Genomic DNA, 9,447 nt, shown 5'->3' on the forward strand with positions numbered 1-9,447 from the left:
ACTTACAACATGGTCACTACATGTCTCTGTGAGGTCAGAGTACCGTACAAGCTCTAGGCTATTTTAATGACAAAGTATGTGAAAATAAAAATACTTTTCATATCCAAAATAGCATGTGAGGAACTGTAGAAGATTGTGTTTTTCTGTAGTGTGCACCCAGAGGGCAGACGGTTTAAAAGGCCCCATTTGAACTCCACCATAATGCAGTTGAAAAATTAAAACAATTACCAATGAAGATAAACTCATAAAAAGAGCAGCAGTCTCTGCACTGCACATTTCTTTGGAGCAATTTCTTTGTATGAAGAAAATCTGAAGAGGGTATTAAAGGCAATCTAAAAGGTGGAAAAGAGATTTTCAAAGATGGAAAAGTTTCAAAATCTTCCCGAAAAGTACACCGAGTCAAGTCGCAACACCTTCTTTCACAACCCAATGGGTCATGCTAATGTATCTTTTAACATCCTGTGACAAAACACTCTGTGGCGCTTTAGAGGCACACATTGTGAAGGTGGATCAGTTTATTGAGTACAAATGGAGCTCAAATTAAAAGTTGCTTAATTTTGCAGCAGGCAGAGACACAAAGAAGGTGACTAATAACTTGCAGCAGCATTTTTTAAAAGGGTCTCGGGAATGAAAGCGGTCTTAATTTTGAGGAATACTGTCATTGGTGTGAGCCCAACAATCATCTTGCACCGATTTGTTTACAACAATTACAAGAAAAGGTAGGAATATTAACTTGCCCACACATGTCTCCGACTCAAATGAAAAGAATCGCTATTTGGCCTGTCGTCAACTTCAGTGATCCTGCTCGGTCTTCAAGACACACACACACACACAGACAGACACACACACAGTCAGTGGCCTCAGGACTAATTGCTAGATTGGAGCAGATTTTCTAGTTCAGTTCAGGGCTGTAATTGTGAGGAGAGCTGGGAGGAATGACATGGCTTCAAGCTGAGAGGACAAATCACCAGAGGCCAGCGATTAGACTGCACCAATGTTCACATATCCGTGTGTCTGTGTGTGTGTGTGTGTGTGTGTGTGTGTGTGTGTGAGAGAGAGAGAGAGAGAGAGAGAGAGAGAGAGAGACTCTATGTATGTATTGAGGGTGAGGGGTTAAGCCAACCATCTCTCACTTCCAAGTTTCTGTGGCAGTGACCCCAAAGAGGCACACGTGCACACACACAGACACACAGGCACACCAAGTTGACCCCTGCAGACTCCACGGTGCTACACACCAGGCTGTTGAGAATAATTTCAGAGCCTACTTGCGATTTACTACAAAAGAGAAAACTACAGCTCTGCTGGATGCATTTATCTCTCTGAAAGGAAATGACAGAAAAATGAGAAAAATTGAACTTTTTTTACAACTTCTCATATCTTCTTCATGCTTGTGTGCATTGTGTAATACATCTTAACGTGCACAGAAATGCAGGCTTCAAGTTAGAGGATAAAGACAAGAGCAAGAGAGACTTTTCACCTTTGAGCTTTGACCTTTGGTCAAATGTGAGCAGGAAAAGTGCATATGGTCGCTGCAGCCTAAAATCCACAATTTAAATAGGTTTTGAGATTGCGGTGAGTTACCGTAAAATTACAGCTTTATGGTAACAGCATAACAAATGTTAGTATACAAGAATACTCATAATCTTAAACTAACTGCAAAAACAGTAACAGAGCAGAAAAGAACTGGGACACAATCTTCTGCAGTGCCCTTTAGCAAGGTATCTGCTCTTGAGACATGTATGGAAGTCCTGGTCAGCTGCTTGAGAGAATGCCTGCAGGACTTCTGTACAGCTGCTGTGTTCAGCTGATAATTCACTATAATGTTACTCTACCACAACTCTGAAATGAACACACACAGCTCCAAACAGAGCCAAAAAACAGAAAAAAATAACCATTTCCTGCAACCCACGTCTAGCTCTCTTCCTCTCCCCGCAGGGGGACCCTCAGACACAGCAGGACAGGAAGGATGCATGCCGAGAGAGATGGCAACACACACAGAGACACACACAGCAGCGCCAGCGTTTTGCTACCAGATAAACCTGCATGAAAACACTAGCACAGCCAGGAAGGCCTGCTTTAGAGACACTTATTCCTCACTCCCTCTACATCTGCACCCGCACCTGGGTTCTCTCATGGCATAGCCAGCTTTTAATAAGAGTGAGAGAGAAAGAGGAAGAAGACAAAAAAACGAAGGAGAAAGGATATGAAGATATTCGCACAGCCAATCGTACAACTCCGCATCGCTCAGCCAGCCGGTAACAGGGAATCAGGGAGTCAGTAAATCATCCAGCCCGATCTTTTCAGTCAGCTTACCTTGCCATGATGTCATGCTTGTCATTATGACAAGGGCCACAGTCCTCTCATCTGATTGGATGTAATCCAAACCAGCATTACATCCATGGCAGGGAAAGGAAAGGAGACTCCACACTCACAAAACTCTAATACTGATTTTCTGGCTCTCCTTTTTTTTTCTTTTGGTCTTGTTGCAAGCGTCTTGTTTCTCTTTTTTCGCTCCATCCTCCAGCCTAGCCTCCTAACAGGCTTCACACTTCTGCAGATTAAATGTCCTCCTACACTATGACCTGCACTATTTCTGTGACAAGTCATTTATTTCTTCACTAACACTCCATCTTCCCTACCTGGTCACCTAATTCTACTAGCATTCAGTGCGGCCTGTTATCAGTCACCACTGCCTTACCTTTTCTCACCTTAGCTGGGGCTGGGCTGCATCCCCTGCCCTCCCACCTTCTCACTTTCTCCCCCGCCTCCCTCCACCCAGCATCCCCTGGCTTGCCGTCCCCTTATCCCCCCCAGCCTTGGAGCTCGTACCCCGGCCTCAGCTCTCCCTCTCCCTGCCTCGCCTCCAGCCTGCCTTCCCCTCCACTCTGCCTCCCTGAGCCCCAGCCTTCTGCTCAGTGTTCAAGGGGAGAGCCAGCTAGGAATGCTGTGGCTCTAGACGTTTTGTCCAAGCCCTAGGTCTCTTTCACTGAGGCAAGATTAGTTCATACAAAAACTCAACAATACACCACTGAAAGCCATTGTTGATATTCAACATTTTTCACATAGCGGAGCAGAATAGACAATGCGGCAGCCGGGAAAGCCCGAAGCGGACTAGCAGGGCTGATGGCTGATGGTATCTCAGCTGAGCGAGGCCTTAATCCCTTTTATACACACACACACACTCACGCAAGTGTACACACTCTCAACAGACTGGAGACAGCAAAATCAATACTGCTCGCTCTGTCTCTGTCTGAGTGTGGATCAGTGGGTGGATGAGTGTGATAGGAAGAAAAAAGAGTATACTGTTTGTGTGAGCGTGTGTGTGTCTGTGTGTGTGGGTGGTGTCGGACTGTCTTGAGCATTCTTAGATCTTTGTATAAGATATAAGATTTCTCAAGGTTTTCTTGCACAGGAACTAACTGAAGCAATGTGATGACAACTGTACTACAAACGAATTTAAAACAGTAAAGATTGTTGTTTTTTAATGAAACTGACACAAAACATTTAGAGATCTGTTAAGCAGTCACCTAATTTAAACCCGAGTAAGATTTCTACCTAAAATACAGTCAATACAGTCAACTCTCAGTGGAATTGTATGGTCACAACACAATCCTGCTGTTTAAGTGCCTCACAAAGGACCAAAATGGGTTAATTTCATCAATAAAATAAAACAATACAGCACACCTCATGTTAAAAAACAGTATCTATCCACTCTGCAAATTCTGCAAACTTGGCCGAACTTTCAGCATTATAGTAACAAACACCATTTTCATATGAATTAAAGTGAAATCTAACTTTAATGTAGATATGGCTTTATTCAAGAAATCACTTCTGACTTAAAAACAGGGCCACTATATTTTTTTACATCTCTCTATCATTTGCTACTTTTATATCTTATTTAACACAAAATTGTATTCATATCATGATTTATGGTTCACATGAAAATGAAAAGTAGGATAAAGCAGGATATGCTGTATGACTGGCCACTGGACTTTGGACTTCGCTTACTAATGGGTCAAGATCACTGCACTCAAATAAATTACTTTTAATCCTCAATAAAAATGAAGCGATAATTTGGAGAAAAAAGCAAATGAAGTATATAAAATGATAATAATTCCTCATTAAAAAAATCAGGTAAATGTCATTTAAGTAGAATCCTTTGAATTTAACATTTCACATGTACTTACGTAATAAGATTACATGGAAAATTTGCCTGTAATGAAATGACAGCAATGACTCTGGGCATAAAATTTGCTTTAAGTACATATCCATTTTTTACATACAGTCTATGTAAAAAATGGATATGTAGCCTTTGATGAATAAAAGGCTATTTCAGTGGTTTAAACCTGTAAACATCAAAGAACCCAGACTTTTATTCTAGTGCAACTTACCATCCCAAATAATCAATAGTTTTAAAGAAACCAGGTGGTGCTCCCAGCAACAAGTGACCTGAATCTGATGAGAGAGCAGCCCTTTAATAGACATAACACCCTTTTAAAAATCCACATGTGGGAGACACACTTGAGCTAGAATCTCTGGGTCTTCAGTCCAACTAATCACAACATAACTGGGTTATAAATATCTTCCAACGGTGAGAGCCCGGCCAGCTTTAAATTTTTTTACCTTGACACAGTGGAACGCTGCAGAGAATTTTAACTGCATTCCTTAAAGATGAACAGCAAGGAGGTACTGAAGTGTGAGAATGAAAGAGGACATTTTTTTAAAAATAAAGCACTGCCCAATTTTCAGCCACAAGGACAGCTGCTGGATTCCAACTCTGAGCATGGAATCAGTCTGAACAAGCATTTATGATTACAGCTGGTTAATGTAATGAATGCCATGTCATGTAAAACTCATAAATCAAGTCACGCCGGCGGAAACATTTCATAAAACATGATTAAAAGTGTCATGTAACACTGGGAGCAACGGTGTCAGAGTGAGACATGTTAATTGTGCACTAATGATATGTAATGAATGTCATCAGCCCCGAGGCTCCGGCTAACGAGCTAAATGAACTGGCACTAATGGGCCCGTTAGCTTATCTTAGCGCTAACATTAGCTAGCATAATAAAGGGTTTGTCTTCTGCTGACAGCGGCTGACGACTGTGAGTGGCACTGCAAGTTTCTGGAGGTGTCACATTAGAATTAGACGCTTTTTAAAAAAAGCCTTCAGATGTCAACAACAACAGGAAAACAAAGACTCGGAGGACTTTTTGTCACGCAGACGACTAAATGCAAAGACCTGAAAACAGATTCTCAAATGTATTTTTTAAATGTTTATTTTTCTCATGGCGCTGTCACAGGTCTTCCTTCTGCTTTCCACCTGGACTCCAAATCCAGATCCAGATCCAGCTGCCGGGCTTTCCCTGGACCCCCAAGTCCGCTAGGTAGCAGAGGAGAAGAAGGAGAAGAAGAGGAGGACGAGGAGGGAGGGGACAGGGGCCCTCTCTCTCTCTCTTTCTCACTCTCGCTTTCTTTCTCTCTCTTTTCTTCCAATTGACCAATTGACAGGTGATTGATGGCTATCTCTTCAGCCTGACAATGAGTAGCATTAGCATAACTAAAGCAATGTACAGTAGAGTGGGGCAAACAGTAAATTACATGTTACCCCCCACTCAGCTCTCACTCCCTTCTCTGTACCTCTCCCTCACTCTCACTCTCTCCCTCTCCCACTCCACTCACTCATTCAGCCCAACACTACGGCAGGCAAACAAAACAAAACAAAGTATGCTTTTTGTCCCTCGTGTGAGCCCTTAAACAGTGCAGCTTGACAGCTTCTTTAGAAGGAGGCACACAAAAGGCCTGACAGTGAGAGAGAGAGAGAGGCTGAAAGAGAAACAGCACAGTACAATGTGAATAAGACATTGACCTTGGTGAGGGTTTGTGTGTGCTGTTGTTTGGGATGGCTCTCACAATGTATGTCTAGTTGAGGAGTGTGAACTGTAAATTGATTGCCAGCATTCAGACCACAGCCTTGTTCTAAGTGTTTAAGATATTCTTCATCTGAAATCTAATTCAAGCTACCGGTGCCCAAAACTTTGCACTTTCCTTCCATGTTAGTTTTTTCTGAACTGATCTCCATCTCAGCCACAGACACTATTCAGGTTTCTCGTATTTAGTATTCAGGATGTTGAAGATGGAGGAAGAAAAGAGGAAGGTTCATGGTTAAAGATGAGGGTTGGTGTGACAAAAGAGGATAAGGATAGGGTGAGATGGAGGCAGGTAATCTGCTGTGCTAAAGGTCAGAGCAGAAAAAGAAGAAGAAGAACAAAAACGACCAGCCAATTTCTCTCAGTGACAGTAAACAGCTTCCTGCAACCACTCACCAACTGGTCAGGGAATAAACACTGGTGACTGGTGGTTGCCAGTCAGTGAGTATGACTCGGTCTTTAGCAATCAGTTTCCCAACAACTGCCAGCAACCTCTCACCAACTAGTTGGGGAATATATATTTTTTCCCTCCTGACTTGTGGTTTCTAGTTGGTCTCCAACTGGTCTCTAAGTCTTTGTGACTGGGGCCTTATACATTTGACCCCACAGTGTTAGAATAATATTAGAATAATATTCAGTGATACTGAGTTTATTGGATAGTTCTGTAATGTCAAAGATGTCTAAAGTATTTTTAGATCTGTTTGGATTGTCATTGCATTCACTCAGAATTTGGTCAGAGCTATCTAGAACTGGGGCGGCACGGTGGAACGGTGGTTAGCACTGTTGCCTCACAGCAAGAAGGTCCTGAGTTCAATTCCACCATCAGGGCAGAGTCTTTCTGTGTTCTCCCTTGTGCTGCGTTCTCCCTGGGTACTCCAGCTTCCTCCCACAGTCCAAAGACATGCACTTTGTTAATTGAATATGTTATTTGAATCTAAATTGCTGTGAGTGCGAATGGTTGTCTTTCCCTGTGTGTTAGCGACTTACTGGCGACTTGTCCAGGGTGTACCCCGCCTCTCAGCTAGGGTAGTCTCCACCACCCCCAAGAAAAGGATAAGATGAAGCGGATGGATGGATGTCCAAAACTGCTCAGAGGTGTTTCCAAGATGGTTGAAGAATTAAAAACAATAAAATAAAAATTGCTAACTAGGTATTAAAAACAAGCTTTACACATGGGTTGCTAGCAAATTGACAGCAATTTAGGAGAATGTTCTTGGATTTCAAAAGCTAAAACTTTTTAATTTAAGCATTTTCCTCCTGCTGCTCTAACCACACAGGTGAGGAAGGTCTGCTAAGCCACATCTGCTTGTCAGCAATTCAATCATACCTGAAAGGCTTGATTTAAATCCCAGGCAGCCGAACAAGCCTCGCATATTCTGTTTCACATAAAAATATGTAGATGAGAGGAGATAAAGATGCTCGAAAATGTGAGTAAGTTTGAAACCTCTGCAGCGATATTCACATTACTATGATTCATGTTGTCCTGCCACCGTGACCCCTCAGACGCGTTTGCTCAACACTTTACACAAACAAGCTTCAAGCAAACTTGGGCTTTTAAGCGCTTGGCTGAGGTTAGGAGAAGATCACAGTCAACACGAGATACAAACAGCAGTCTTCCTTTTCAGCATCCACCCTTTTTTGATTCAACAACCACGTACACATTTTTCACGAGAACACCACTTTACCAATGAATAAGTAAATGCTACCGTCTTATTCATTTTAATGAAAGCAGTGTTCTTAGGCAGAGAGCCTACAGCACGGAGCGCTTCAATAATTAAATCCACGTAAAAAGGTGAATGTCATAATGCATTGGCCAGAGAGGAATGCATAGTTATTCTATCACTCAGGCCATGAGTGCCACATTTTCTACTTCTTCTTCTGCGCTACGTATTATATATATTATTGTCTGCACCGTTTATCTACTCTGAGCAAGGATGATTGTTTGTCCTTGAGCTCAGGCGTTCGGAGGATGAGAAAATGAATGCTTGTGTCATATACTGTTGAAGTAACAAGACCTTTGCTGGATAGCAGGAAGGATGGATGAACAGACAACCAAAGGGGTGACCACATACTGGCCTGGTCTCCTTTCGCCGCCACTTGGGCCAGCAATCTGGTCTCTAATTGTTCATTCATGGTGTGAATCTTTAAATGGGGGGCCCTAGCCTGGCGCTAAGATAATGACTCGCTCTGTGTCTTTAGCTAGTGAGGCTAAATTACCACTGGGTGCAGAGTTACCATGGAAATAGGCCACAATGAGAGTGATTAGTCTTGTGTCTTTTACACACCGAGACACGGTGCAGTTCCTCCAGTTCAGCGGGAAACATGGAAAGCCTCTTTCGTTCCCTCTTTCTCCGTCAGCCTCACGTCAAATAGTATTTTATTACAGTAGGAGTAACAGTACAAAGAGCATCCTCGGGTATAATTAACGGTGATTAAAACAAATTGCATTAAAAAAATAAAATGGTACACATGCATTTATGTATCAAGGCTGTTTTTTCGTTACTCTTTTTCTTATCTGAATGGGCAGTGAACCCTTTCAGGTACAAGCCCGATAAGGAGATATTTATAGCTGTCAGAAAAGATATCAGTTTCATCTTTAGTTTACTTTTGTTTGCTACACCAACAGATGCTCTCAGATGCTTCTCTCTCACCACAAGTTTCTATGACAACCTTTTCAGTCACCAAGGCATCTTTTGCTGATGCTTCTTCTTTCCTTCACTGAGCCAAAGAGTTCATTTGTCTTTGTGGAGATTTGCTGCAAGCTGATGCCGGTTAGTTTATATGTCTCTCTTTTTTTCTTTTTTATTTGCTTATTTGGCTTTGTATCTTTGTATCGTTTTTGTTGTGTTTACTTTCTTTACGTTATCCCTTTTTTCTGCTTTTTTAAGTTCACTGCCCAGTTTCCCCAAAATTGTGTTTGTTCTTTTCCTGCACTGCCTCCTCTACTCGTCTATGCTGCTGCATGTGTGTATACTTCTGTGTATATGTGAGGATCCTATAGAGCTGAGTGGCATACAACTGATACCAAACCAAGGAGAGGAGAGGAGATAATCTGTCTCAGTGTGATGCTGCCAGTGAACATCAGGAGTAGAGAAACTGAAATAGCCATCATTACCTGGTCCCGCTGTTGGCACCCGCTGAGAGGTCTGTGTATGTGTGCATGTCAGTCAAAGCAGTGGACCGCAGAAGACCAGTGATCATAATATTTCTTACTAGAGCAGGACGGATGCTAATCAGTGGAAGAACAATATGATCCTACAAACATCCTACAAACACATACAGCTTTCACTGTATGTTATAAAGTGTTTTTAAAAATGTATAAAAACAACTCAAGGTTGCACTACTGCACTGAGTGTACAGAGTTTCATTTTCCCGATGAAATTAACATACCATTTACTGAAAGGCCACAGTCAAGGTTAAACAAATGCTCACCTTTGATGGGAAAATTGTCTACTTCAATGTGCCAGTTTTTGTTTGATCAAAGACTATATAGTTACTGTGAAAATTTTAAAGGAAG

The sequence above is a fragment of the Haplochromis burtoni genome, unplaced genomic scaffold (assembly GCF_018398535.1).
Source record: "Haplochromis burtoni strain Fernald_Lab_line unplaced genomic scaffold, NCSU_Asbu1 Contig_53, whole genome shotgun sequence".
NCBI classification, from domain to species: domain Eukaryota; kingdom Metazoa; phylum Chordata; class Actinopteri; order Cichliformes; family Cichlidae; genus Haplochromis; species Haplochromis burtoni.